Source organism: Coregonus clupeaformis, unplaced genomic scaffold, assembly GCF_020615455.1.
Source record: "Coregonus clupeaformis isolate EN_2021a unplaced genomic scaffold, ASM2061545v1 scaf0244, whole genome shotgun sequence".
Taxonomy (NCBI): Eukaryota; Metazoa; Chordata; class Actinopteri; order Salmoniformes; family Salmonidae; genus Coregonus; species Coregonus clupeaformis.
Window position 1 is genome coordinate 198,038 of NW_025533699.1, and position 27,553 is coordinate 225,590.

Consider the following 27,553-nt stretch of genomic DNA (forward strand, 5'->3'; position numbering starts at 1 on the left):
TGTCTGCACAGGGCTTTAGTTACCGTTTGGTTAGACTTTTGTCTCTTTGTTCTAAAAACTGTACTCATCGTCTCCAAGGGGAACTTCGACTATAGAGTTAAATGATATGTTGGCAACAGGGTTAGATCTCGTTTCGCCTCAAGTAAACAAGCAAAGTTGAGTGATTTGTGGCAACGTATTGCAGCCTGTCTGCCTGCGTCTGTGTGTGTGTGTGTGTGTGTGTGTGTGTGTGTGTGTGTGTGTGTGCGTGCGTGATGCCCCGGGTTAAACCAGGATACGTGTGCTGCGTTGGTCTGAGGTTAGTGGATGTTGTGTTGTGTTAGGTTTCTGTGACAGCGGCCCAGATGGGAACAGCAGAGCGCGGAACCGAGCACTGTCTGTGTGTGTGTGGTATTTCCTGCTGTTGTTGAAACAACACCATCAGCTGCATCCCAAATTGCACCCTATTTCCTTTAGAGTGCAATACTTCTGACCAATGCCCTATGGGGGAAAGCCCAAAAGTAGAGCACTATATAGGGAATAGGATGCAATTTGGGATACAGACGGCGTCTTCTCTTTGAAAAAGCTTCTATTGTACCTTATTACATTATTCTCTCAGTTAGTAAATACAACTACCTCCTCCACTTTACCTCAGGTAGTCTATACAACTACCTCCTCCACTTTACCTCAGGTAGTCTTAGTCTATACAACTACCTCCTCAACTTTACCTCAGGTAGTAAATACAACTACCTCCTCCACTTTACCTCAGGTAGTCTTAGTAAATACAACTACCTCCTCCACTTTACCTCAGGTAGTCTTAGTAAATACAACTACCTCCTCCACTTTACCTCAGTTAGTAAATACAACTACCTCCTCCACTTTACCTCAGGTAGTCTATACAACTACCTCCTCCACTTTACCTCAGGTAGTCTATACAACTACCTCCTCCACTTTACCTCAGGTAGTCTTAGTAAATACAACTACCTCCTCCACTTTACCTCAGGTAGTCTTAGTAAATACAACTACCTCCTCCACTTTACCTCAGGTAGTCTTAGTAAATACAACTACCTCCTCCACTTTACCTCAGGTAGTCTTAGTAAATACAACTACCTCCTCCACTTTACCTCAGGTAGTCTTAGTAAATACAACTACCTCCTCCACTTTACCTCAGGTAGTCTTAGTAAATACAACTACCTCCTCCACTTTACCTCCAGGAAAATAGGGACTGTTTTATACAAGGCCCCTCTCTGAGGCTTTGTTGGTTCTGTTCATTAAGTAGCTCATGGATTATATTTATCCTGGTGACGTTTGAACCTTACCTTTCAGGTGATGAAAGAAAGTGGCAGTTGGTCTTTGTCAATTTTATAGCAGCTAAGCTGAAGCTGACACATCTACATCTCTTTCTCAATTCTCTCTCTGTCATTCTGTACAGTGTGCAGTTAGTGTGCAGTTGAGAGCGTTCAACATATGTTGTCTTTGGCTCAGTGTTCACACAGCTGTTTAAGTACACAGAGAAACTATGGCACATGGAAGTGAAATCAACAGTTTCCAGTTGTCGGTTACCACTTCTCCCTCTCTCTCTCTCTCTCTCTCTCTCTCTCTCTCTCTCTCTCTCTCTCTCTCTCTCTCTCTCTCTCTCTCTCTCTCTCTCTCTCTCTCTCTCTCTCTCTCTCTCTCTCTCTCTCTCTCTCTCTCTCTCTCTCTCTCTCTCTCTTATCTCTCTCTCTCTCTCTCTCTGATTCTCTCCCTCTCCCTCCTTTCCTCGCTCCCTCCTGGCTCTTGACTGAGCAGCACTGCAACTGGCTCGGTCAGATAATATGTTTTCCGTCTTGCTCTCCTCTCGTTGGGTAATCAGAGAATGTGGGTCACTTGAGTTCAGCTCTGGCTCAGCCAACACAGTTTGTCCCAGAGGTAGCTCCCTCTCTCTCTCTCTCTCTCTCTCTCTCTCTCTCTCTCTCTCTCTCTCTCTCTCTCTCTCTCTCTCTCTCTCTCTCTCTCTCTCTCTCTCTCTCTCTCTCTCTCTCTCTCTCTTCTCCTCTCTCTCTCTCTCTCTCTCTCTCTCTCTCTCTCTCTCTCTCTCTCTCTCTCTCTCTCTCTCTCTCTCTCTCTCTCTCTCTCTCTCTCTCTCTCTCTCTCTCTCTCTCTCTCTCTCTCTCTCTCTCTCTCAGGACCTTTGTCAACACTCCAGTGTGTATTAGTAGAGAACAGGGAGTTCCCTCTTAGCGTGAAGCCATTTAAGTACTAGGAACTCCCTATCTTTTAAAATGCTTTTTGTGTCAAATGTAAATGGAAGCTGATTTGTGTCCAATTCTTTTTATTGACTTTATTGACATTTTACTTTAAAATGTATTTTGACTGTAAGAACTTGACAGAACTTGAAATGTAAACATTGCAGTGAATTGGTTAACATTGCTATGCTGATTAGTGTCCGAATATATTTTTATCGTACACATTTTTGTTTCTTCTGCCCTTAAATCATTGTAATGAACTTGAAAGGTGCAGGGAGTCGGTTTAACTTTAACAGCTTCTGTACTACTCACTCTCCAGTCACGGAACACAGCTGAGAGCCGATGGAATAAACACCAGACTGTCTGCTGATAACTGCTCAACATAATAATTAGTGTCTGAGTAGCTTCAAGTGTTTCTGCTGTAAGAGATAGTCACAACAACCTGGAGCGGAGGGGTTCAGCACTAGACGCTCAAGGTGTCAGTTAAGAATGAACGACAGCAGAGCAACCCTCCTCTCCTTCAGGAGCTAAAGACAGGGTGTGCATCCCAAATAGCACCCTATTCCCTAGATAGTGCACTACTTTTGACCAGAGCCCTATGGGGGGGTAGTGCACTATGTAGGGAATAGGGTGCCATTTGGGACATTAACAGGGAGAACTCTAAACTTTAGGTCAGTTAAATGGCTGACACTGGAACATACCGTTTACCATGTAGACTTAAAGGGAGACTTCACCCATTTTTGAACATCATATATCTACATTATCTCCAGCACCATACCAGTGATACTGAAAGAGGATGTTAAAATAGGGACGGGTTAAGTGCCCCTTTAAGTTGAAAGTCAGCATTGCAATTGGTCTCAAGCTTTGAAACAAACTGGTCTCATTTGGAACCAGACAAAGCTAACGGGAGCCTCTCTCAGAGGGATTGTGGAAACAATTGTGATGTTCACTGTTTTTCTCTTGCTTAATCCTAAAGCGCGTTGCTACCCAGCTTGATGAGTCAGAGGTTTTGCCTTTGTAAGGTAGTTTGTCAAAGTCTTCAGTCTGTGCCATAGTCCAGTGCACGGCGGAGTCAACATCTAATAACCTATAGTGCACTGTATATCCTGTTGTATTGTCTTCTTTAAATGACATTGATCATAACAATACGCAACATCCAATATTGCCCTTCTCTTGTTTTTATGCTGTTGCAACAGTCAGAATAACACGTTAAGCTGGTCTGGGGCACTTGTTACCCTCATAGCTCATAACACCGTGGCCAACATCAGCAGGGATACTTCAGGTTGCAGTGGGGCGTCAGCAGACAGGCTTTGTGTGATTTCCAGGAATGGGAGGAGGTCCTTCCCATGTGGAGCTGCAGTGATTGTTCTGTTAAAGCCTTAGATGGAGGGAGAAGAAGACACATGGAACAATGCAGCTAAAGGAATATTCTATCTCACCTTCATTTGACCAGGAAGTCTCTTGTGGTTTTGAATGGTTCTTCTCCAACAACAACCATGATATTTCACCTTCATTTGACCAGGAAGTCTCTTGTGGTTTGAATGGTTCTTCTCCAACAACAACCAGGATATCTCACCTTCATTTGACCAGGAAGTCTCTTGAGGTTTGAATGGTTCGTCTCCAACAACCACCAGGATATGTGTCCAAAACAGGACGGCCTTTCGTTGGCTTTAGTAAATATACATTAAGATGGAAAGTGTGCCAAGTGATTTTATCCTCCTTTGTTTAACTGAATGTATTGTCTAGACTATAAAGGACTGCACTATGGGTTACCTCTAGGTCATATCCTATATATAATATTATCAAACACATTGGGTTGGAAATAGACCTTCATTGAAACAGTTTAGATTCTATAAGCATCCTAAGGATAGGTTCTACTTCTGTAAGTTACAATCAGCTCTCCAATTGACTGGCCGACTCTGGTATTTTCCCGTACAAACCCATCAAGTCATAGGCTACATATATTTCACACAGAACTACTATGAACCCTTTCCTGTCCACAGTGTCCAGTCTCCTAGTCTCCCAGTCTGCCACTACTAGGTAACACAGTGTCCAGTCTCCCAGTCTGCCACTACTAGGTAACACAGTGTCCAGTTTCCCAGTCTGCCACTACTAGGTAACACAGTGTCCTGTCTCCCAGTCTGCCACTACTAGGTAACACAGTGTCCAGTCTCCCAGTCTGCCACTACTAGGTAACACAGTGTCCAGTTTCCCAGTCTGCCACTACTAGGTAACACAGTGTCCTGTCTCCCAGTCTGCCACTACTAGGTAACACAGTGTCCAGTCTCCCAGTCTGCCACTACTAGGTAACACAGTGTCCAGTCTCCCAGTCTGCCACTACTAGGTAACACAGTGTCCAGTCTCCCAGTCTGCCACTACTAGGTAACACAGTGTCCAGTCTCCCAGTCTGCCACTACTAGGTAACACAGTGTCCAGTCTCCTAGTCTGCCACTACTAGGTAACACAGTGTCCAGTCTCCCAGTCTGCCACTACTAGGTAACACAGTGTCCAGTCTCCTAGTCTTCCAGTCTGCCACTACTAGGTAACACAGTGTCCAGTCTCCCAGTCTGCCACTACTAGGTAACACAGTGTCCAGTCTCCTAGTCTGCCACTACTAGGTAACACAGTGTCCAGTCTCCCAGTCTGCCACTACTAGGTAACACAGTGTCCAGTCTCCCAGTCTGCCACTACTAGGTAACACAGTGTCCAGTCTCCCAGTCTGCCACTACTAGGTAACACAGTGTCCAGTCTCCTAGTCTGCCACTACTAGGTAACACAGTGTCCAGTCTCCCAGTCTGCCACTACTAGGTAACACAGTGTCCAGTCTCCCAGTCTGCCACTACTAGGTAACACAGTGTCCAGTCTCCCAGTCTGCCACTACTAGGTAACACAGTGTCCAGTCTCCCAGTCTGCCACTACTAGGTAACACAGTGTCCAGTCTCCCAGTCTGCCACTACTAGGTAACACAGTGTCCAGTCTCCCAGTCTGCCACTACTAGGTAACACAGTGTCCAGTCTCCCAGTCTGCCACTACTAGGTAACACAGTGTCCAGTCTCCCAGTCTGCCACTACTAGGTAACACAGTGTCCAGTCTCCCAGTCTGCCACTACTAGGTAACACAGTGTCCAGTCTCCCAGTCTGCCACTACTAGGTAACACAGTGTCCAGTCTCCCAGTCTGCCACTACTAGGTAACACAGTGTCCAGTCTCCCAGTCTGCCACTACTAGGTAACACAGTGTCCAGTCTCCCAGTCTGCCACTACTAGGTAACACAGTGTCCAGTCTCCCAGTCTGCCACTACTAGGTAACACAGTGTCCAGTCTCCTAGTCTTCCAGTCTGCCACTACTAGGTAACACAGTGTCCAGTCTCCCAGTCTGCCACTACTAGGTAACACAGTGTCCAGTCTCCCAGTCTGCCACTACTAGGTAACACAGTGTCCAGTCTCCCAGTCTGCCACTACTAGGTAACACAGTGTCCAGTCTCCCAGTCTGCCACTACTAGGTAACACAGTGTCCAGTCTCCCAGTCTGCCACTACTAGGTAACACAGTGTCCAGTCTCCCAGTCTGCCACTACTAGGTAACACAGTGTCCAGTCTCCCAGTCTGCCACTACTAGGTAACACAGTGTCCAGTCTCCCAGTCTGCCACTACTAGGTAACACAGTGTCCAGTCTCCCAGTCTGCCACTACTAGGTAACACAGTGTCCAGTCTCCCAGTCTGCCACTACTAGGTAACACAGTGTCCAGTCTCCCAGTCTGCCACTACTAGGTAACACAGTGTCCAGTCTCCCAGTCTGCCACTACTAGGTAACACAGTGTCCAGTCTCCCAGTCTGCCACTACTAGGTAACACAGTGTCCAGTCTCCCAGTCTGCCACTACTAGGTAACACAGTGTCCAGTCTCCCAGTCTGCCACTACTAGGTAACACAGTGTCCAGTCTCCCAGTCTGCCACTACTAGGTAACACAGTGTCCAGTCTCCCAGTCTGCCACTACTAGGTAACACAGTGTCCAGTCTCCCAGTCTGCCACTACTAGGTAACACAGTGTCCAGTCTCCCAGTCTGCCACTACTAGGTAACACAGTGTCCAGTCTCCCAGTCTGCCACTACTAGGTAACACAGTGTCCAGTCTCCCAGTCTGCCACTACTAGGTAACACAGTGTCCAGTCTCCCAGTCTGCCACTACTAGGTAACACAGTGTCCAGTCTCCCAGTCTGCCACTACTAGGTAACACAGTGTCCAGTCTCCCTAGTCTGCCACTACTAGGTAACACAGTGTCCAGTCTCCCAGTCTGCCACTACTAGGTAACACAGTGTCCAGTCTCCCAGTCTGCCACTACTAGGTAACACAGTGTCCAGTCTCCCAGTCTGCCACTACTAGGTAACACAGTGTCCAGTCTCCCAGTCTGCCACTACTAGGTAACACAGTGTCCAGTCTCCCAGTCTGCCACTACTAGGTAACACAGTGTCCAGTCTCCCAGTCTGCCACTACTAGGTAACACAGTGTCCAGTCTCCCAGTCTGCCACTACTAGGTAACACAGTGTCCAGTCTCCCAGTCTGCCACTACTAGGTAACACAGTGTCCAGTCTCCCAGTCTGCCACTACTAGGTAACACAGTGTCCAGTCTCCCAGTCTGCCACTACTAGGTAACACAGTGTCCAGTCTCCTAGTCTTCCAGTCTGCCACTACTAGGTAACACAGTGTCCAGTCTCCCAGTCTGCCACTACTAGGTAACACAGTGTCCAGTCTCCCAGTCTGCCACTACTAGGTAACACAGTGTCCAGTCTCCCAGTCTGCCACTACTAGGTAACACAGTGTCCAGTCTCCCAGTCTGCCACTACTAGGTAACACAGTGTCCAGTCTCCCAGTCTGCCACTACTAGGTAACACAGTGTCCAGTCTCCCAGTCTGCCACTACTAGGTAACACAGTGTCCAGTCTCCCAGTCTGCCACTACTAGGTAACACAGTGTCCAGTCTCCCAGTCTGCCACTACTAGGTAACACAGTGTCCAGTCTCCCAGTCTGCCACTACTAGGTAACACAGTGTCCAGTCTCCCCAGTCTGCCACTACTAGGTAACACAGTGTCCAGTCTCCCAGTCTGCCACTACTAGGTAACACAGTGTCCAGTCTCCCAGTCTGCCACTACTAGGTAACACAGTGTCCAGTCTCCTAGTCTGCCACTACTAGGTAACACAGTGTCCAGTCTCCCAGTCTGCCACTACTAGGTAACACAGTGTCCAGTCTCCCAGTCTGCCACTACTAGGTAACACAGTGTCCAGTCTCCCAGTCTGCCACTACTAGGTAACACAGTGTCCAGTCTCCTAGTCTGCCACTACTAGGTAACACAGTGTCCAGTCTCCCAGTCTGCCACTACTAGGTAACACAGTGTCCAGTCTCCCCAGTCTGCCACTACTAGGTAACACAGTGTCCAGTCTCCCAGTCTGCCACTACTAGGTAACACAGTGTCCAGTCTCCTAGTCTGCCACTACTAGGTAACACAGTGTCCTGTCTCCCAGTCTGCCACTACTAGGTAACACAGTGTCCAGTCTCCCAGTCTGCCACTACTAGGTAACACAGTGTCCAGTCTCCCAGTCTGCCACTACTAGGTAACACAGTGTCCAGTCTCCTAGTCTGCCACTACTAGGTAACACAGTGTCCAGTCTCACAGTCTGCCACTACTAGGTAACACAGTGTCCAGTCTCCCAGTCTGCCACTACTAGGTAACACAGTGTCCAGTCTCCTAGTCTGCCACTACTAGGTAACACAGTGTCCTGTCTCCCAGTCTGCCACTACTAGGTAACACAGTGTCCAGTCTCCCAGTCTGCCACTACTAGGTAACACAGTGTCCAGTCTCCTAGTCTGCCACTACTAGGTAACACAGTGTCCAGTCTCCCAGTCTGCCACTACTAGGTAACACAGTCTCCCAGTCTCCTAGTCTGCCACTACTAGGTAACACAGTGTCCAGTCTCCCAGTCTGCCACTACTAGGTAACACAGTGTCCAGTCTCCTAGTATGCCACTACTAGGTAACACAGTGTCCAGTCTCCCAGTCTGCCACTACTAGGTAACACAGTGTCCAGTCTCCTAGTCTGCCACTACTAGGTAACACAGTGTCCAGTCTCACAGTCTGCCACTACTAGGTAACACAGTGTCCTGTCTCCCAGTCTGCCACTACTAGGTAACACAGTGTCCAGTCTCCCAGTCTGCCACTACTAGGTAACACAGTGTCCAGTCTCCCAGTCTGCCACTACTAGGTAACACAGTGTCCAGTCTCCTAGTCTGCCACTACTAGGTAACACAGTGTCCAGTCTCCTAGTCTGCCACTACTAGGTAACACAGTGTCCAGTCTCCCAGTCTGCCACTACTAGGTAACACAGTGTCCAGTCTCCCAGTCTGCCACTACTAGGTAACACAGTGTCCAGTCTCCTAGTCTCCCAGTCTGCCACTACTAGGTAACACAGTGTCCAGTCTCCTAGTCTGCCACTACTAGGTAACACAGTGTCCAGTCTCCCAGTCTGCCACTACTAGGTAACACAGTGTCCAGTCACCCAGTCTGCCACTACTAGGTAACACAGTGTCCAGTCTCCCAGTCTGCCACTACTAGGTAACACAGTGTCCAGTCTCCTAGTCTGCCACTACTAGGTAACACAGTGTCCAGTCTCCCAGTCTGCCACTACTAGGTAACACAGTGTCCAGTCTCCTAGTCTGCCACTACTAGGTAACACAGTGTCCAGTCTCCCAGTCTGCCACTACTAGGTAACACAGTGTCCAGTCTCCCAGTCTGCCACTACTAGGTAACACAGTGTCCAGTCTCCCAGTCTGCCACTACTAGGTAACACAGTGTCCAGTCTCCCAGTCTGCCACTACTAGGTAACACAGTGTCCAGTCTCCTAGTCTGCCACTACTAGGTAACACAGTGTCCAGTCTCCTAGTCTGCCACTACTAGGTAACACAGTGTCCAGTCTCCCAGTCTGCCACTACTAGGTAACACAGTGTCCAGTCTCCTAGTCTGTTACTACTAGGTAACACAGTGTCCAGTCTCCCAGTCTGCCACTACTAGGTAACACAGTGTCCAGTCTCCTAGTCTGTTACTAGGCAACACAGTGTCCAGTCTCCCAGTCTGTTACTAGGCAACACAAAGGGACATTGTTTCTTCTCTTACTCTTTAAATTCCTCTCCCCTCCGCCCCCTAATTACATACAGAACCTGCTACATACAGAACCTGCTACATACAGAACCTGCTACATACAGAACCTGCTACATACAGAGCCTGCTACATACAGAACCTGCTACATACAGAACCTGCTACATACAGAGCCTGCTACATACAGAGCCTGCTACATACAGAACCTGCTACAGAACCTGCTACATACAGAACCTGCTACATACAGAGCCTGCTACATACAGAACCTGCTACATACAGAACCTGCTACATACAGAACCTGCTACATACAGAACCTGCTACATACAGAACCTGCTACATACAGATCCTGCTACATACAGAACCTGCTACATACAGAAGTCCTGCTACATACAGAACCTGCTACATACAGAAGTCCTGCTACATACAGAAGTCCTCAAACATACATAAGTCCTGCTACATACAGAACCTGCTACATACAGAACCTGCTACATAGACAATGGAGGTAATATGGCTGATTCTCACTCAATAGAGTTATCGGGACGAAATTTCAATTTGCATAATATGTACATATAGTTTTCAATTCACAGTAGCGATGGGAATGTCATGATCCAAGAGAGGGTTCGGTTGACATTCTTGCTTCGTAGCTGAAAAGTATTCCTACTGTATTTAAATGTATTCCTAGTTATATGTACTTATCTACCTCAATGACCTCGTACCCCTGCACATCGACTCGGTAATGGTACCCCGTGTATATAGCCAAGTTATTACCTGGTACCCCTGCACATGGACTCAGTACTGGTACCCCTTATACTGTATATAGCCAAGTTATTACCTGGTACCCCTGCACATTGACTCGGTACTGGTACCCCTTATACTGTATATAGCCAAGTTATTACCTCGTACCCCTTATACTGTATATAGCCAAGTTATCGTTACTCATTGTGTATCTATTATAACTTTTATTATTACGTGTTTTACTTTTCTATTATTTCTGTATTTTCTTTCTCTTTGTATTGTTGGGAAACGGCCATAAGAAAGCTTTTCACTGTTGTTTACGAAGCAAGTGACAAATAACATTTAGATTTTATTTGAAATGTCACAGTAGCCACTAGCTAGGAGGCTAAGCATTGTAAACTGCTATTCAACCAGCTAGCTATTAGCTAACATTAAGCGAGCAACTCTTCATGCATCTACCATATTACACTCTTTATTATTGCAACGAAACCATATTACGCTCTTGAATAACGCAACAAATCGCAAGCATGTTCAGAAATTTGAAGGTTTTATTTAAGGTTTAAGGTTTTAAGGTTTTTAGCTTCAAGACAAAAGCATATAGTTCCTGCTAGCTAAAGCTAACAACATGTCTTCATCAAGTAACGTTAGCCTATCGAAAAATGAACACTTACCCCTCTAATACGAAAAGAAAGTACAGTAGGCCTACCTTACAACATTGCAACAAAACCACGCTTCATTTTGATCAATGTCATGGAAATCATTAGGCTACATAGGGTAATAGCTAATTGTGACTGAAAGCATGGGTATAATTCCCTGGGGGACTTGAGATGTTGAGCTGTTTTATACGGAAGCTCTTTCCTGCCACCCACAAATAAAATACGTATAGATGATACATATAGGTTGTGTTTCTTCATTTGTAGCATTGTGTGGTGATTTCCATCTCTCCACGTTGCAGAGATAAGCACAGCAGCGCTGCCAGCAAACTAGTGGCGAGCTGGCATTTGCCCCAGCACTTTGGTTTTGGTTTAATAAAAAATATTGTCACACAAAAGCATTGAAAAGAGGGACAAGGTACTGTTGTTTAGGCTGATTTGCTTGACAGAGTTTATTTTTTATTTTTTTACAGCTGATTTATTACTATGTCATACTCAGAGTTTTACCTGGTTAGGGTAGCCTATCAGATCAGGGAAAACTCTGGGCCCCAGGAAATCAGTCCCCACCCCCCCTCTGGGACCTGTGGTGCCACCACTGAAATCACCACACAATGTTACAAATGAAAAAACATATTCTATTTGAATGATCTACTATCTCAACATGTTGACTTAGTTTGACTTGCGTATCTAAACATTTTCATTTACATATCTGAACATTTTGAGATAGTATCGACATAAGAAAATGGTGGCGGGAAAGGGCTTCCATAGTTTTACGTGGCTCAGTGCAGCCGGCAGGCTGAATAACTCAAAAAAACTCAATAAAACAAGTCTCAAATGTAGGAAAATGTCTATACATTTCAGCTGTTTCAAAAGCATTGCTCCTGCTATTACAATTTTTACTGTAGGAGTGTTGGGCTGAACAAGACAATTCTGTTTACACCGTCCCGCTCGGATGGGAGCAACTGTCTGGCAAGTGTCATGCGCGACCTCCGGAGGTAGCAACAGTATTGTCTCTGAAGAACCTCTAGAAAATGACCCTTTTGCTATCGTCAATAACCCCCGGGCCAACTCCCTCCCTCTCTCCCAGCCCTCCAAGACGCAGGCCAGTGGGGGGGGGACATACATTTAAGCCCCTAGGAGCTTTATTAATAAAGAGCATTAGAGACGCAAAAGTACCAGGTTGAGTCCAAAATGGCACCCTGTTCCCTATATATTGCACTACTTTTGACCAGAGCCCTATGGGATTCCCTATGGGCCCGGGTCAAAAGTAGTGCACTATATAGGGAATAGGCTACCATTTAGGACATATCTCCAGCCTCATCCACCCTCACTATCTCCAGAAGGGACAAATCAGTTTAGACTCAGGAACAGGCAGCAGCAGCCAGGCTTTAGCAGAGCAGGGTTACGTCCCAAATGGCCCCTTATTCCCTATATAGTGCACTATCTCTGACCAGGCCCCATAGAGCTCTGGTCAAAAGTAGTGCACTATGTAGGGAATAAGGGGCCATTTGGGACATACGTTAGTTGTCTGACTGCCAAATCCACATTTTCACTCGCTCTGAATAGTGTGTGTCGTCCATCTCCTCCCATCTGTCTCTCCTCTCTCTCTCTCTCTCTCTCTCTCTCTCTCTCTCTCTCTCTCTCTCTCTCCCTCTCTCTCTCTCTCTCTCTCTCTCTCTCTCTCTCTCTCTCTCTCTCTCTCTCTCCCTCCCTCCCTCTCCCTCTCTCTCTCTCTCTCTCTCTCTCTCTCTCTCTCTCTCTCTCTCTCTCTCTCTCTCTCTCTCTCTCTCTCTCCCTCCCTCTCTCTCTCTCTCTCTCTCTCTCTCTCTCTCTCTCTCTCTCTCTCTCTCTCTCTCTCTCTCTCTCTCTCTCTCTCTCTCTCTCTCTCTGTCTCTCTCTCTCTCTCTCTCTCTCTCTCTCTCTCTCTCGCTCTCTCTCTGCCTCTCTCTCTCTCTCTCTCTCTCTCTCTCTCTGTCTCTCTCTGTCTCTCTCTCTCTCTCTCTCTCTCTCTCTCTCTCTCTCTCTCTCTCTCTCTCTCTCTCTCTCTCTCTCTCTCTCTCTCTCTCTCTCTCTCTCTCTCTCTCTCTCTCTCTCTCTCTCTCTCTCTCTCTCTCTCTCTCTCTCTCTCTCTCTCTCTCTCTCTCTCTCTCTCTCTCTTTCTCTCTTCATTTCCCTCCCCCTGTAGACACCATGCCAGGTTACATATCCAGGAAGTCCAACGTTCAGCCAGTCAGTCAGCCAGCCAGCCAGCCAGTCAGTCAGCCAGCCAGCCAGCCAGTCAGTCAGTCAGTCAGTCAGTCAGTCAGAAGGTCAGTCCCTACACTCCTCTGTTGGCAGGCCACATGACAGCCATGGTCATGGACAGATTGATACTCACTGTGGGTTCTGGCTGTAGAGAGAGGGGTTGGTGAGGATTGGTGGTGGGGTACGTGTGTGTGTAGCCCCATGGACACAAACTCAACCCTGGTGTGTTACAATCCGTAGTGTTATCGACCCTGACTACACTCAGCCATAGTCAAACACGGGCTACGATGACGATCCTTCGGTGACACAGCCTTGAGAGGACGGATTTCACTGCAAAATCTATATGTGATTTCAGAACCAATAAAGATGACTGTTCTTCATGTCTTCATGTGTTTGTTGTTGTTAATGCTAGACCATGGACCACGATGCACTCCGTGGCGTATCCACTGCCACAGGGCAGAGCGCTGTACATTCCGTGGTGTATCCACTGGCACAGGGCAGAGCGCTGTACATTCCATGGTGTATCCACTGCCACAGGGCAGAGCGCTGTACATTCCATGGTGTATCCACTGCCACAGGGCAGAGCGCTGTACATTCCATGGTGTATCCACTGCCACAGGGCAGAGCGCTGTACATTCCATGGCGTATCCACTGCCACAGGGCAGAGCGCTGTACATTCCATGGCGTATCCACTGCCACAGGGCAGAGCGCTGTACATTCCATGGCGTATCCACTGCCACAGGGCAGAGCGCTGTACATTCCATGGCGTATCCACTGCCACAGGGCAGAGCGCTGTACATTCCATGGTGTATCCACTGCCACAGGGCAGAGCGCTGTACATTACATGGTGTATCCACTGCCACAGGGCAGAGCGCTGTACATTCCATGGTGTATCCACTGCCACAGGGCAGAGCGCTGTACATTCCGTGGCGTATCCACTGGCACAGGGCAGAGCGCTGTACATTCCGTGGTGTATCCACTGCCACAGGGCAGAGCGCTGTACATTCCGTGGCGTATCCACTGCCATAGGGCAGAGCGCTGTACATTACGTGGTGTATCCACTGCCACAGGGCAGAGCGCTGTACATTCCGTGGTGTATCCACTGCCACAGGGCAGAGCGCTGTACATTCCATGGTGTATCCACTGGCACAGGGCAGAGCGCTGTACATTCCGTGGTGTATCCACTGTCACAGGGCAGAGCGCTGTACATTCCATGGTGTATCCACTGCCACAGGGCAGAGCGCTGTACATTCCATGGTGTATCCACTGCCACAGGGCAGAGCGCTGTACACTCCAGGCTTGCATTAAGTCTGGTCCACTCTGTTCTCAACAGGACTGTAGTGTGTGTCTGTACAGTTTTTTATTTGTATTTTTTTTAGTCATTTAGCAGATGCTCTTATCCAGAGCGACTTACAGTTAGTGAGTGCATACATTTTTCATACTGGCCCCCCGTGGGAAACGAACCCACAACCCTGGCGTTGCAAGCGCCATGCTCTACCAACTGAGCTACAGGGGACTACACAGTATACCAGTTGACCAGTTGACCATCCATTCTGAGACAGGACCATACCAGTTGACCATCCATTCTGAGACAGGACCATACCAGTTGACCATCCATTCTGAGACAGGACCATACCAGTTGACCATCCATTCTGAGACAGGACCATACCAGTTGACCATCCATTCTGAGACAGGTCCATACCAGTTGACCATCCATTCTGAGACAGGACCATACCAGTTGACCATCCATTCTGAGACAGGACCATACCAGTTGACCATCCATTCTGAGACAGGACCATACCAGTTGACCATCCATTCTGAGACAGGACCATACCAGTTGACCATCCATTCTGAGACAGGACCATACCAGTTGACCATCCATTCTGAGACAGGACCATACCAGTTGACCATCCATTCTGAGACAGGACCATACCAGTTGACCATCCATTCTGAGACAGGACCATACCAGTTGACCATCCATTCTGAGACAGGACCATACCAGTTGACCATCCATTCTGAGACAGGACCATACCAGTTGACCATCCATTCTGAGACAGGACCATACCAGTTGACCATCCATTCTGAGACAGGACCATACCAGTTGACCATCCATTCTGAGACAGGACCATACCAGTTGACCATCCATTCTGAGACAGGACCATACCAGTTGACCATCCATTCTGAGACAGGACCATACCAGTTGACCATCCATTCTGAGACAGGACCATACCAGTTGACCATCCATTCTGAGACAGGACCATACCAGTTGACCATCCATTCTGAGACAGGACCATACCAGTTGACCATCCATTCTGAGACAGGACCATACCAGTTGACCATCCATTCTGAGACAGGACAACAATGTGACCACACAGTACAGTGGAGATCCATCACATGCAATACGGTTAACTCAGTCAGTACCCTCCATTGATGTAGGTGATCTGCTCTCCATCTGAAAAGAGTTAACCATATTGGACTTCACATGAGGAAAGCAAACAGGCGTTTGATGTGTCAAAGCCAGTCAGACCCAGCCCTGCGTCTGGGAGTTTGAATATATCCTTGCTAATAAAACAACTGTAATGTATATCGTCTATGTGATAGAGACTGGCTGAAACAGAGAGGCCTTTCTCCATGCTGGCCCACCATATTTACTTTGTACTGGGAGTGTTGTACGGGTCCTAGACTGTACACACACACACAGACACACAGACACACACACACGGCACATAGGCACGCACGCATGCACACACACAGACACACACACACGTAGGCAGGCACGCATGCATGCACACACACACACACACTGAGAGTAATGAATCAGATGGTCTGGGCTCCATGTCACCACGGAAGAAAAGGAACATTCAGCAGATGGAGGGATGGAGCGGAGGAGGGGTGGAGGGGAGAGAGGAGAGGAGGAATGGAGCGGAGGAGGGGTGGAGGGGAGAGAGGAGAGGAGAGGAGGGATGGAGCGGAGGAGGGGTGGAGCGGAGGAGGGGTGAAGGGGAGAGAGGAGAGGAGGGATGGAGCGGAGGAGGGATGGAGCGGAGGAGGGGTGAAGGGGTAGAGGAAAGGAGGGATGGGGGGATGGAGCGGAGGAGAGGAGGGATGGAGCGGAGGAGGAGTGGAGGGAGAGAGGAAAGGAGAGGAGGGGTGAAGGGGTAGAGGAAAGGAGGGATGGGGATGGGGGATGGAGCGGAGGAGAGGAGGGATGGAGCGGAGGAGGAGTGGAGGGAGAGAGGAAAGGAGGAATGGAGCGGAGGAGGGGTAGAGGAGGGATGGAGTGGAGGAGGGGTGGAGGGAGAGAGGAGAGGAGAGGAGAGGAGGGGTGGAGCGGAGGAGGGGTGGAGGGAGAGAGGAGAGGAGAGGAGGGGTGGAGTGGAGCGGAGGAGGGGTGGAGGGGTAGAGGAGAGGAAGGATGGAGCGCAGGAGAGGTGGAGGGAGATAGGAGAGGAGAGGAGGGGTGGAGGGAATGTAGTCTCACATTCAGAGGTGAACCCGTTACCCCCTGGCTCTGGCCCTGGACTGCCCCTCATTGTAACCAACACCACTCTCAGACTTTTGTGTCTCCTCCGAGCCCTCTGTGAGAACCAGTTTCACAGAAACATTAGCGTTAGAGAGGCAACTGGCCACTGGGACTTGTGCCATTGTGGATCCGATGGCTTAGTTAATTGGAGCTTTGTGCTGGCAACAACACCACAGTTGAGGGTTTGCCACATACTGTATAATGTGTTACGTGTAAAGCTCATCTCTAGGCCCCACTACTAAAAACCCTATTATCATGGTATTATGGTGAGCGATAGCAGCGTCCGTTAGGTTAACTGTCTTCTAGCTGTGTTGACCTTCTCCTCCAGTTAGTTAGCTTTGAAAAGACTAAGCCCAGGATGAAATTCAAGTCACAGTGCACTATAACTGACTTAAAAAATAAAATAAAAATCGATTGATCTGCAGCGTTTATCGTGAATACGATCTCCACAAACACGCAAACATTGCTATTAAAAGCTGCATTGTGGACAGCCCTCCAAACATTGCTATTAAAAGCTGCATTGTGGACAGCCCTCCAAGGCTTGAATCTTTCTACCAGGCCACAGCAGAGAAGAACAGGGCGAGGTTAAGATGGGTTAGACCAGACTAGACCAGAGAAGAACAGGGCGAGGTTAAGATGGGTTAGACCAGACTAGATGAGAGCAGAGCAAGGTTAAGATGGGTTAGCTAGACTACTAGAGGGTTAGTTAATCCTACTGAGCATCGGACTGTTTCATTGTGTTCACATTGATTTCACTCTAACTGCTCATCAATTAAAGAAATTAGTTGTGTGCTAAGGGAGGACTGGATCTGTCTGTCTGTCTGTCTGTCTGTCTGTCTGTCTGTCTGTCTGTCTGTCTGTCTGTCTGTCTGTCTGTCTCTCTGTACACCGGACCTGCCTACTGCCATTTTACGATTCAAATCACCTTAGGAGAGTATGTGAACCGGATACACGACGTATGCATGCAAGAACACACACACGCGATGCTATCTGCTGTAGCGTGTTGAAGTGGTTGTGTGGGAGAACTGAGACTACCTGAGTGAGACACACACACACGCAGTGATGGGAGTGACTCAATGACTTTCACAAGGTGCTCTCAGTGTGTGTGTGTGTGTGTGTGTGTGTGTGTGTGTGTGTGTGTGTGTGTGTGTGTGTGTGTGTGTGTGTCACTCAGGTAGTCTCAGTTCTCCCACACAAGCACTTCAACACCCTACAGCAGATAGCATCACATAGTTGACAGAGTTGATCTCTAGGTTCAATTGTGTGGCTTTTTACACTATCTAGTTGTCTCCACAAATCTGTGTGTTTGACCTCTCTATGAACTAACAGTGTTATAATCTGTGTGTTTGACCTCTATACGAACTAACAGTGTTATAATCTGTGTGTTTGACCTCTCTATGAACTAACAGTGTTATAATCTGTGTGTTTGACCTCTATATGAACTAACAGTGTTATAATCTGTGTGTTTGACCTCTATATGAACTAACAGTGTTATAATCTGTGTGTTTGACCTCTATATGAACTAACAGTGTTATAATCTGTGTGTTTGACCTCTATACGAACTAACAGTGTTATAATCTGTGTGTTTGACCTCTATACGAACTAACAGTGTTATAATCTGTGTGTTTGACAATATATACGAACTAACAGTGTTATAATCTGTGTGTTTGACCTCTCTATGAACTAACAGTGTTATAATCTGTGTGTTTGACCTCTATACGAACTAACAGTGTTATAATCTGTGTGTTTGACCTCTATACGAACTAACAGTGTTATAATCTGTGTGTTTGACCTCTATACGAACTAACAGTGTTATAATCTGTGTGTTTGACCTCTATACGAACTAACAGTGTTATAATCTGTGTGTTTGACAATATATACGAACTAACAGTGTTATAATCTGTGTGTTTGACCTCTCTATGAACTAACAGTGTTATAATCTGTGTGTTTGACCTCTATACGAACTAACAGTGTTATAATCTGTGTGTTTGACCTCTATACGAACTAACAGTGTTATAATCTGTGTGTTTGACCTCTATACGAACTAACAGTGTTATAATCTGTGTGTTTGACCTCTATACGAACTAACAGTGTTATAATCTGTGTGTTTGACCTCTCACCTGGCTACTGACTATGAATGAGGGCGTTTACATAAGAGCAGCTACTGTGACATAATGGGGAGTTAGGGCCTGAGGGGAGATTCTGCTGGAGCTACTGGGACATAATGGGGAGTTAGGGCCTGAGGGGAGATTCTGCTGGAGCTACTGTGACATAATGGGGAGTTAGGGCCTGAGGGGAGATTCTGCTGGAGCTACTGGGACATAATGGGGAGTTAGGGCCTGAGGGGAGATTCTGCTGGAGCTACTGTGACATAATGGGGAGTTAGGGCCTGAGGGGAGATTCTGCTGCAGCTACTGGGACATAATGGGGAGTTAGGGCCTGAGGGGAGATTCTGCTGGAGCTACTGGGACATAATGGGGAGTTAGGGCCTGAGGGGAGATTCTGCTGGAGCTACTGGGACATAATGGGGAGTTAGGGCCTGAGGGGAGATTCTGCTGCAGCTACTGGGACATAATGGGGAGTTAGGGCCTGAGGGGAGATTCTGCTGGAGCTACTGGGACATAATGGGGAGTTAGGGCCTGAGGGGAGATTCTGCTGCAGCTACTGGGACATAATGGGGAGTTAGGGCCTGAGGGGAGATTCTGCTGCAGCTACTGGGACATAATGGGGAGTTAGGGCCTGAGGGGAGATTCTGCTGCAGCTACTGTGACATAATGGGGAGTTAGGGCCTGAGGGGAGATTCTGCTGGAGCTACTGGGACATAATGGGGAGTTAGGGCCTGAGGGGAGATTCTGCTGGAGCTACTGTGACATAATGGGGAGTTAGGGCCTGAGGGGAGATTCTGCTGGAGCTACTGTGACATAATGGGGAGTTAGGGCCTGAGGGGAGATTCTGCTGGAGCTACTGGGACATAATGGGGAGTTAGGGCCTGAGGGGAGATTCTGCTGGAGCTTTTTTTTTTTTTTTTTTTTTTTTTTTCACCTTTATTTAACCAGGTAAGCCAGTTGAGAACAGGTTCTCATTTACAACTGTGACCTGGCCAAGATAAAGCAAAGTAGTGCAACAAAAACAACACAGAGTTACATATGGGGTAAAAAAAAAAAAAAAAAAACATAAAGTCAGAAATACAACAGAAAAATATATATACAGTGTGTGCAAATGTAGCAAGTTATGGAGGTAAGGCAATAAATAGGCTATAGTGCAGAATAATTACAATAGTATTAACACTGGAATGCTAGATGTGCAAGAGATTATGTGCAAATAGAGATACTGGGGTGCAAAGGAGCAAATTAAATAACAATATAGGGATGAGGTAGTTGGGTGGGCTAATTTCAGATGGGCTGTGTACAGGTGCAGTGATCGGTAAGGTGCTCTGACAACTGATGCTTAAAGTTATTGAGGGAGATAAGAGTCTCCAGCTTCAGAGATTTTTGCAATTCGTTCCAGTCATTGGCAGCAGAGAACTGGAAGGAATGGCGGCCAAAGGAGGTGTTGGCTTTGGGAATGACCAGTGAGATATACCTGCTGGAGCGCAGACTACGGGTGGGTGCTGCTATGGTGACCAATGAGCTAAGATAAGGCGGGGATTTGCCTAGCAGTGATTTATAGATGGCCTGGAGCCAGTGGGTTTGACGACGAACATGTAGTGAGGACCAGCCAACAAGAGCGTACAGGTCACAGTGGTGGGTAGTGTATGGGGCTTTGGAGACAAAACGGATGGCACTGTGATAGACTACATCCAATTTGCTGAGTAGAGTGTTGGAGGCTATTTTATAAATGACATCGCCGAAGTCAAGGATCGGTAGGATAGTCAGTTTTACGAGGGCATGTTTGGCAGCATGAGTGAAGGAGGCTTTGTTGCGAAATAGGAAGCCGATTCTAGATTTAACTTTGGATTGGAGATTCTTTATGTGAGTCTGGAAGTTGAGTTTACAGTCTAACCAGACACCTAGATATTTGTAGTTGTCCACATACTCTAGGTCAGACCCGTCGAGAGTGGTGATTCTAGTCGGGTGGGCGGGTGCTAGCAGCGTTCGATTGAAAAGCATGCATTTAGTTTTACTAGTGTTTAAGAGCAGTTGAAGGCTACTGAAGGATTGTTGTATGGCATTGAAGCTCGTTTGGAGGTTTGTTAACACAGTGTCCAATGAAGGGCCAGATGTATACAAAATGGTGTCGTCTGCGTAGAGGTGGATCTGAGAGTCACCAGCAGCAAGAGCGACATCATTGATATACACGGAGAAAAGAGTCGGCCCAAGAATTGAACCCTGTGGCACCCCCATAGAGACTGCCATAGGTCCAGACAACAGGCCCTCCGATTTGACACACTGAACTCTATCTGAGAAGTAGTTGGTGAACCAGGCGAGGCAGTCATTTGAGAAACCAAGGCTATTTAGTCTGCCAATAAGAATGCGGTGGTTGACAGAGTCGAAAGCCTTGGCCAGGTCGATGAAGACGGCTGCACAGTACTGTCTATTATCAATCGCGGTTATAATATCGTTTAGGACCTTGAGCGTGGCTGAAGTGCACCCGTGACCAGCTCGGAAACCGGATTGCATAGCGGAGAAGGTACGGTGGTATTCGAAATGGTCGATGATCTGTTTATTAACTTGGCTTTCGAATACTTTCGAAAGGCAGGGCAGGATGGATATAGGTCTGTAGCAGTTTGGATCTAGAGTGTCACCCCCTTTGAAGAGGGGGATGACCGCGGCAGCTTTCCAATCTCTGGGGATCTCAGACGTTATGAAAGAGAGGTTGAACAGACTAGTAATAGGGGTTGCGACAATTTCGGCGGCTAGTTTTAGGAAGAAAGGGTCCAGATTGTCTAGCCCGGCTGATTTGTAGGGGTCCAGATTTTGCAGCGCTTTCAAAACATCAGCTGTCTGAATTTGTGTGAAGGAGAAGCGGGGGGGCATGGGCAAGTTGCAGCAGAGGGTGCAGAGTTGGTGGCCGGGTTAGTGGTAGCCAGATGGAAAGCATGGCCAGCTGTAGCAAAATGCTTGTTGAAATTCTCGATTATTGTAGATTTATCGGTGGTGATAGTGTTTCCTAGCCTCAGTGCAGTGGGCAGCTGGGAGGAAGTGCTCTTATTCTCCATGGACTTTACAGTGTCCCAAAACTTTTTGGAGTTAGTGCTACAGGATGCAAATTTCTGTTTGAAAAAGTTAGCCTTTGCTTTCCTGACTGCTTGTGTATATTGGTTCCTAACTTCCCTGAAAAGTTGCATATCGCGGGGGCTATTTGATGCTAATGCTGTACGCCACAGGATGTTTTTGTGCTGGTCAAGGGCAGTCAAGTCTGAGGAGAACCAGGGGCTATATCGGTTCTTAGTTCTGTATTTTTGAATGGGGCATGTTTATTTAAGATTGAGAGGAAATTACTTTTAAGGAACAACCAGGCATCCTCTACTGACGGAATGAGATCTATATCCATCCAGGATACCTGGGCCAGGTCAATTAGGAAGGCCTCCTCGCTAAAGTGTTTTAGGGAGCGTTTGACAGTGATGAGGGGTGGTTGTTTGACCGCGGACCCGTTACGGACGCAGGCAATAAGGCAGTGATCGCTGAGATCCTGGTTGAAGACAGCTGAGGTGTATTTAGAGGGTATGTTAGTCAGGATGATATCTATGAGGGTACCCATGTTTAAGGATTTAGGGTTGTACCTGGTAGGTTCGTTGATAATTTGCGTGAGGTTGAGGGCATCTAGCTTGGATTGTAGGATGGCTGGGGTATTAAGCATATCCCAATTTAGGTCACCAAGCAGTACAAACTCAGAGGATAAATGGGGGCAATCAATTCACATATGGTGTCCAGGGCACAGCTGGGGGCTGAGGGGGGTCTGTAGCAAGCGGCAACAGTGAGAGACTTATTTCTGGAAAGGTGGATTTTTAGAAGTAGAAGCTCAAACTGTTTGGGCACAGACCTGGATAGTATGATGGAGCTCTGCAGGCTATCTCTACAGTAGATTGCAACTCCACCCCCTTTGGCAGTTCTATCTAGACGGAAAATGTTATAGTTGGGGATGGAAATTTCAGAATTTTTGGTGGCCTTCCTGAGCCAGGATTCAGACACTGCTAGAACATCAGGGTTGGCAGAGTGTGCTAACGCAGTGCATAACTCAAACTTAGGAAGTAGACTTCTGATATTTATATGCAAGAAACCAAGACTTTTGCGATTACAGAAGTCAACAAATGATAGCTCCTGGGGAGTAGGAGTGATACTGGGGGCTACAGGGCCTGGGTTAGCCTCTACATCACCAGAGGAACAGAGGAGGACTAGAATAAGGATACGGCTAAAGGCTTTAAGAACTGGTCTTCTAGTGCGTTGGGTACATAGAATAAAGGGGGCAGATTTCCGGGTGTTATAGAAAAGATTCAGGGCATTATGTACAGACAAGGATATGGAAGGATATGAGTAAAGTGGAGGTAAACCTAAGCGTTGGGTAACACTGAAAGAGATAGTATCTCTAGAGGCATCAATTGAATCGGTCTCTGAGTGTATGGGTGGAGGGACGAAGGAGCTAACTAAGGCAGGTTTAGCTAGGCTGGGGGTCTACAGTGATATAGTACAATTAGAAATAACCGAAACAACAATAAACTAACCATGTTTGGGCTGAGGCTAAACGTAAACAGGATGTAGTACCGTAAAAAGGAACAGTCCAGCAGATATCAGCTGTATAGCTGAGTTATCATAAGGTCCGGTGGTGAAGTGCTAGTGAGTAAGAGGCCACGGCTAGCGTGTGCTACGTCCGTTTTGTTGTAGCCAGCTGGTAGCGAAGAATCCGGAGTTAAAGGTCCAGTGATTCCTGCGGAAAAACTGATATGTTCTGGGTCGATAACGCGCAGTGCTGACTGGCCGAATATCCGGTGATCAAAGTCCAGTGATTAAAATTAATCCCGCGGGGAAAAAAAATCAAATGTTATGGGTGAGACACTGCTAGCTGTGGCTAATAGCAAGTAGCTAGTCCAGTAGCTAGTTCAGTTTAGTGAGTAAGCGTGTGCTAACGGGCCAGGGCTAGCAGATGGATGGAGCTACTGCGACATAATGGGGAGTTAGGGCCTGAGGGGAGATTCTGCTGGAGCTACTGTGACATAATGGGGAGTTAGGGCCTGAGGGGAGATTCTGCTGGAGCTACTGTGACATAATGGGGAGTTAGGGCCTGAGGGGAGATTCTGCTGGAGCTACTGGGACATAATGGGGAGTTAGGGCCTGAGGGGAGATTCTGCTGGAGCTACTGTGACATAATGGTGAGTTAGGGCCTGAGGGGAGATTCTGCTGGAGCTACTGCGACATAATGGGGAGTTAGGGCCTGAGGGGAGATTCTGCTGGAGCTACTGGGACATAATGGGGAGTTAGGGCCTGAGGGGAGATTCTGCTGGAGCTACTGTGACATAATGGGGAGTTAGGGCCTGAGGGGAGATTCTGCTGGAGCTACTGTGACATAATGGTGAGTTAGGGCCTGAGGGGAGATTCTGCTGGAGCTACTGTGACATAATGGGGAGTTAGGGCCTGAGGGGAGATTCTGCTGGAGCTACTGTGACATAATGGGGAGTTAGGGCCTGAGGGGAGATTCTGCTGGAGCTACTGTGACATAATGGGGAGTTAGGGCCTGAGGGGAGATTCTGCTGGAGCTACTGTGACATAATGGGGAGTTAGGGCCTGAGGGGAGATTCTGCTGGAGCTACTGTGACATAATGGGGAGTTAGGGCCTGAGGGGAGATTCTGCTGCAGCTACTGGGACATAATGGTGAGTTAGGGCCTGAGGGGAGATTCTGCTGCAGCTACTGTGACATAATGGGGAGTTAGGGCCTGAGGGGAGATTCTGCTGGAGCTACTGGGACATAATGGTGAGTTAGGGCCTGAGGGGAGATTCTGCTGGAGCTACTGTGACATAATGGGGAGTTAGGGCCTGAGGGGAGATTCTGCTGGAGCTACTGTGACATAATGGGGAGTTAGGGCCTGAGGGGAGATTCTGCTGGAGCTACTGGGACATAATGGGGAGTTAGGGCCTGAGGGGAGATTCTGCTGGAGCTACTGTGACATAATGGTGAGTTAGGGCCTGAGGGGAGATTTCTGCTGGAGCTACTGTGACATAATGGGGAGTTAGGGCCTGAGGGGAGATTCTGCTGGAGCTACTGGGACATAATGGGGAGTTAGGGCCTGAGGGGAGATTCTGCTGGAGCTACTGTGACATAATGGGGAGTTAGGGCCTGAGGGGAGATTCTGCTGGAGCTACTGGGACATAATGGTGAGTTAGGGCCTGAGGGGAGATTCTGCTGGAGCTACTGTGACATAATGGGGAGTTAGGGCCTGAGGGGAGATTCTGCTGGAGCTACTGGGACATAATGGGGAGTTAGGGACTGAGGGGAGATTCTGCTGGAGCTACTGTGACATAATGGGGAGTTAGGGCCTGAGGGGAGATTCTGCTGGAGCTACTGTGACATAATGGTGAGTTAGGGCCTGAGGGGAGATTCTGCTGGAGCTACTGTGACATAATGGGGAGTTAGGGCCTGAGGGGAGATTCTGCTGGAGCTACTGTGACATAATGGGGAGTTAGGGCCTGAGGGGAGATTCTGCTGCAGCTACTGGGACATAATGGTGAGTTAGGGCCTGAGGGGGAGATTCTGCTGCAGCTACTGTGACATAATGGGGAGTTAGGGCCTGAGGGGAGATTCTGCTGGAGCTACTGGGACATAATGGTGAGTTAGGGCCTGAGGGGAGATTCTGCTGGAGCTACTGTGACATAATGGGGAGTTAGGGCCTGAGGGGAGATTCTGCTGGAGCTACTGTGACATAATGGGGAGTTAGGGCCTGAGGGGAGATTCTGCTGGAGCTACTGGGACATAATGGGGAGTTAGGGCCTGAGGGGAGATTCTGCTGGAGCTACTGTGACATAATGGTGAGTTAGGGCCTGAGGGGAGATTCTGCTGGAGCTACTGTGACATAATGGGGAGTTAGGGCCTGAGGGGAGATTCTGCTGGAGCTACTGGGACATAATGGGGAGTTAGGGCCTGAGGGGAGATTCTGCTGGAGCTACTGTGACATAATGGGGAGTTAGGGCCTGAGGGGAGATTCTGCTGGAGCTACTGGAACATAATGGGGAGTTAGGGCCTGAGGGGAGATTCTGCTGGAGCTACTGGGACATAATGGGGAGTTAGGGCCTGAGGGGAGATTCTGCTGGAGCTACTGGGACATAATGGGGAGTTAGGGCCTGAGGGGAGATTCTGCTGCAGCTACTGTGACATAATGGGGAGTTAGGGCCTGAGGGGAGATTCTGCTGGAGCTACTGTGACATAATGGGGAGTTAGGGCCTGAGGGGAGATTCTGCTGGAGCTACTGGGACATAATGGGGAGTTAGGGCCTGAGGGGAGATTCTGCTGGAGCTACTGGGACATAATGGGGAGTTAGGGCCTGAGGGGAGATTCTGCTGCAGCTACTGTGACATAATGGGGAGTTAGGGCCTGAGGGGAGATTCTGCTGTTTGGCCCCAGATGTACTGGAGCTACTGCACACACACACACACACACACACACACACACACACACACACACACACACACACACACACACACACACACACACACACACACACACATACACACACACACACACACACATACACACACACACACACACGTACGCATGGACACACACACACACACACACACACACACACACACACACACACACACACACACACACACACACACACACACACACACACACACACACACACACACACACACACACACACACACACACACACACACACACACACACACACACACACACACACGTACGCATGGACACACACACACACACACACATACACACACGCACGCATGGACACACACATACACACACACACACACACACACACACGCATGCATGGACACACACACACATACACACACACACACATACACAGGTTTGATGTAACAGCCTCACAGTAGAACTGGGTCAATGTGTTCATTCTAAGACTGCCCTGAATGAAAGCTTCCCAGATTACCATTGGCACTCCCATTACCAGTAAGTATGTGTGCCTGTGTGTGCCTGTGTGTGCCTGTGTGTGCCTGTGTGTGTGTGTGTGTGTGTGCCTGTGTGTGTGTGTGTGGCATAGCTCCAGAGAACGACCACTTATCAGGAAGTTAAGAAGTCATCAAGGAGCACTGTGCCCTAACGACCAGGAACACGCACACAGAGGTCACACAACGCAAAAGACGTGGGTCTGGAAGAAGTATTTGTTTTCATATTTTGGAATATGTCAGTTGTAGACTGTGGGTGTTAGCAGCATCTAGCATCATGAATCAGTTGTAGAATGTGGGTGTTAGCAGCATCTAGCATCATGAATCAGTTGTAGACTGTGGGTGTTAGCAGCATCTAGCATCATGAATCAGTTGTAGACTGTGGGTGTAAGCAGCATCTAGCATCATGAATCAGTTGTAGACTGTGGGTGTTAGCAGCATCTAGCATCATGAATCAGTTGTAGACTATGGGTGTTAGCAGCATCTAGCATCATGAATCAGTTGTAGACTGTGGGTGTTAGCAGCATCTAGCATCATTAATCAGTTGTAGACTGTGGGTGTTAGCAGCATCTAGCATCATGAATCAGTTGTAGACTGTGGGTGTTAGCATCATCTAGCATCATGAATCAGTTGTAGACTGTGGGTGTAAGCAGCATCTAGCATCATGAATCAGTTGTAGACTGTGGGTGTAAGCAGCATCTAGCATCATGAATCAGTTGTAGATGTGGGTGTTAGCAGCATCTAGCATCATGAATCAGTTGTAGACTGTGGGTGTTAGCAGCATCTAGCATCATGAATCAGTTGTAGAATGTGGGTGTTAACAGCATCTAGCATCATGAATCAGTTGTAGACTGTGGGTGTAAGCAGCATCTAGCATCATGAATCAGTTGTAGACTGTGGGTGTTAACAGCATCTAGCATCATTAATCAGTTGTAGATGTGGGTGTTAGCAGCATCTAGCATCATGAATC

At 47.9% G+C, this 27,553-nt stretch overlaps 1 protein-coding gene across 1 annotated transcript in view; it reads left to right on the plus strand.

The window, feature by feature from the left end:
* Positions 1 to 27,553, plus strand: part of klf13 (Kruppel-like factor 13) — a 61,852-nt gene that overhangs the window by 11,104 nt on the left and 23,195 nt on the right. The window lies entirely within an intron of this gene.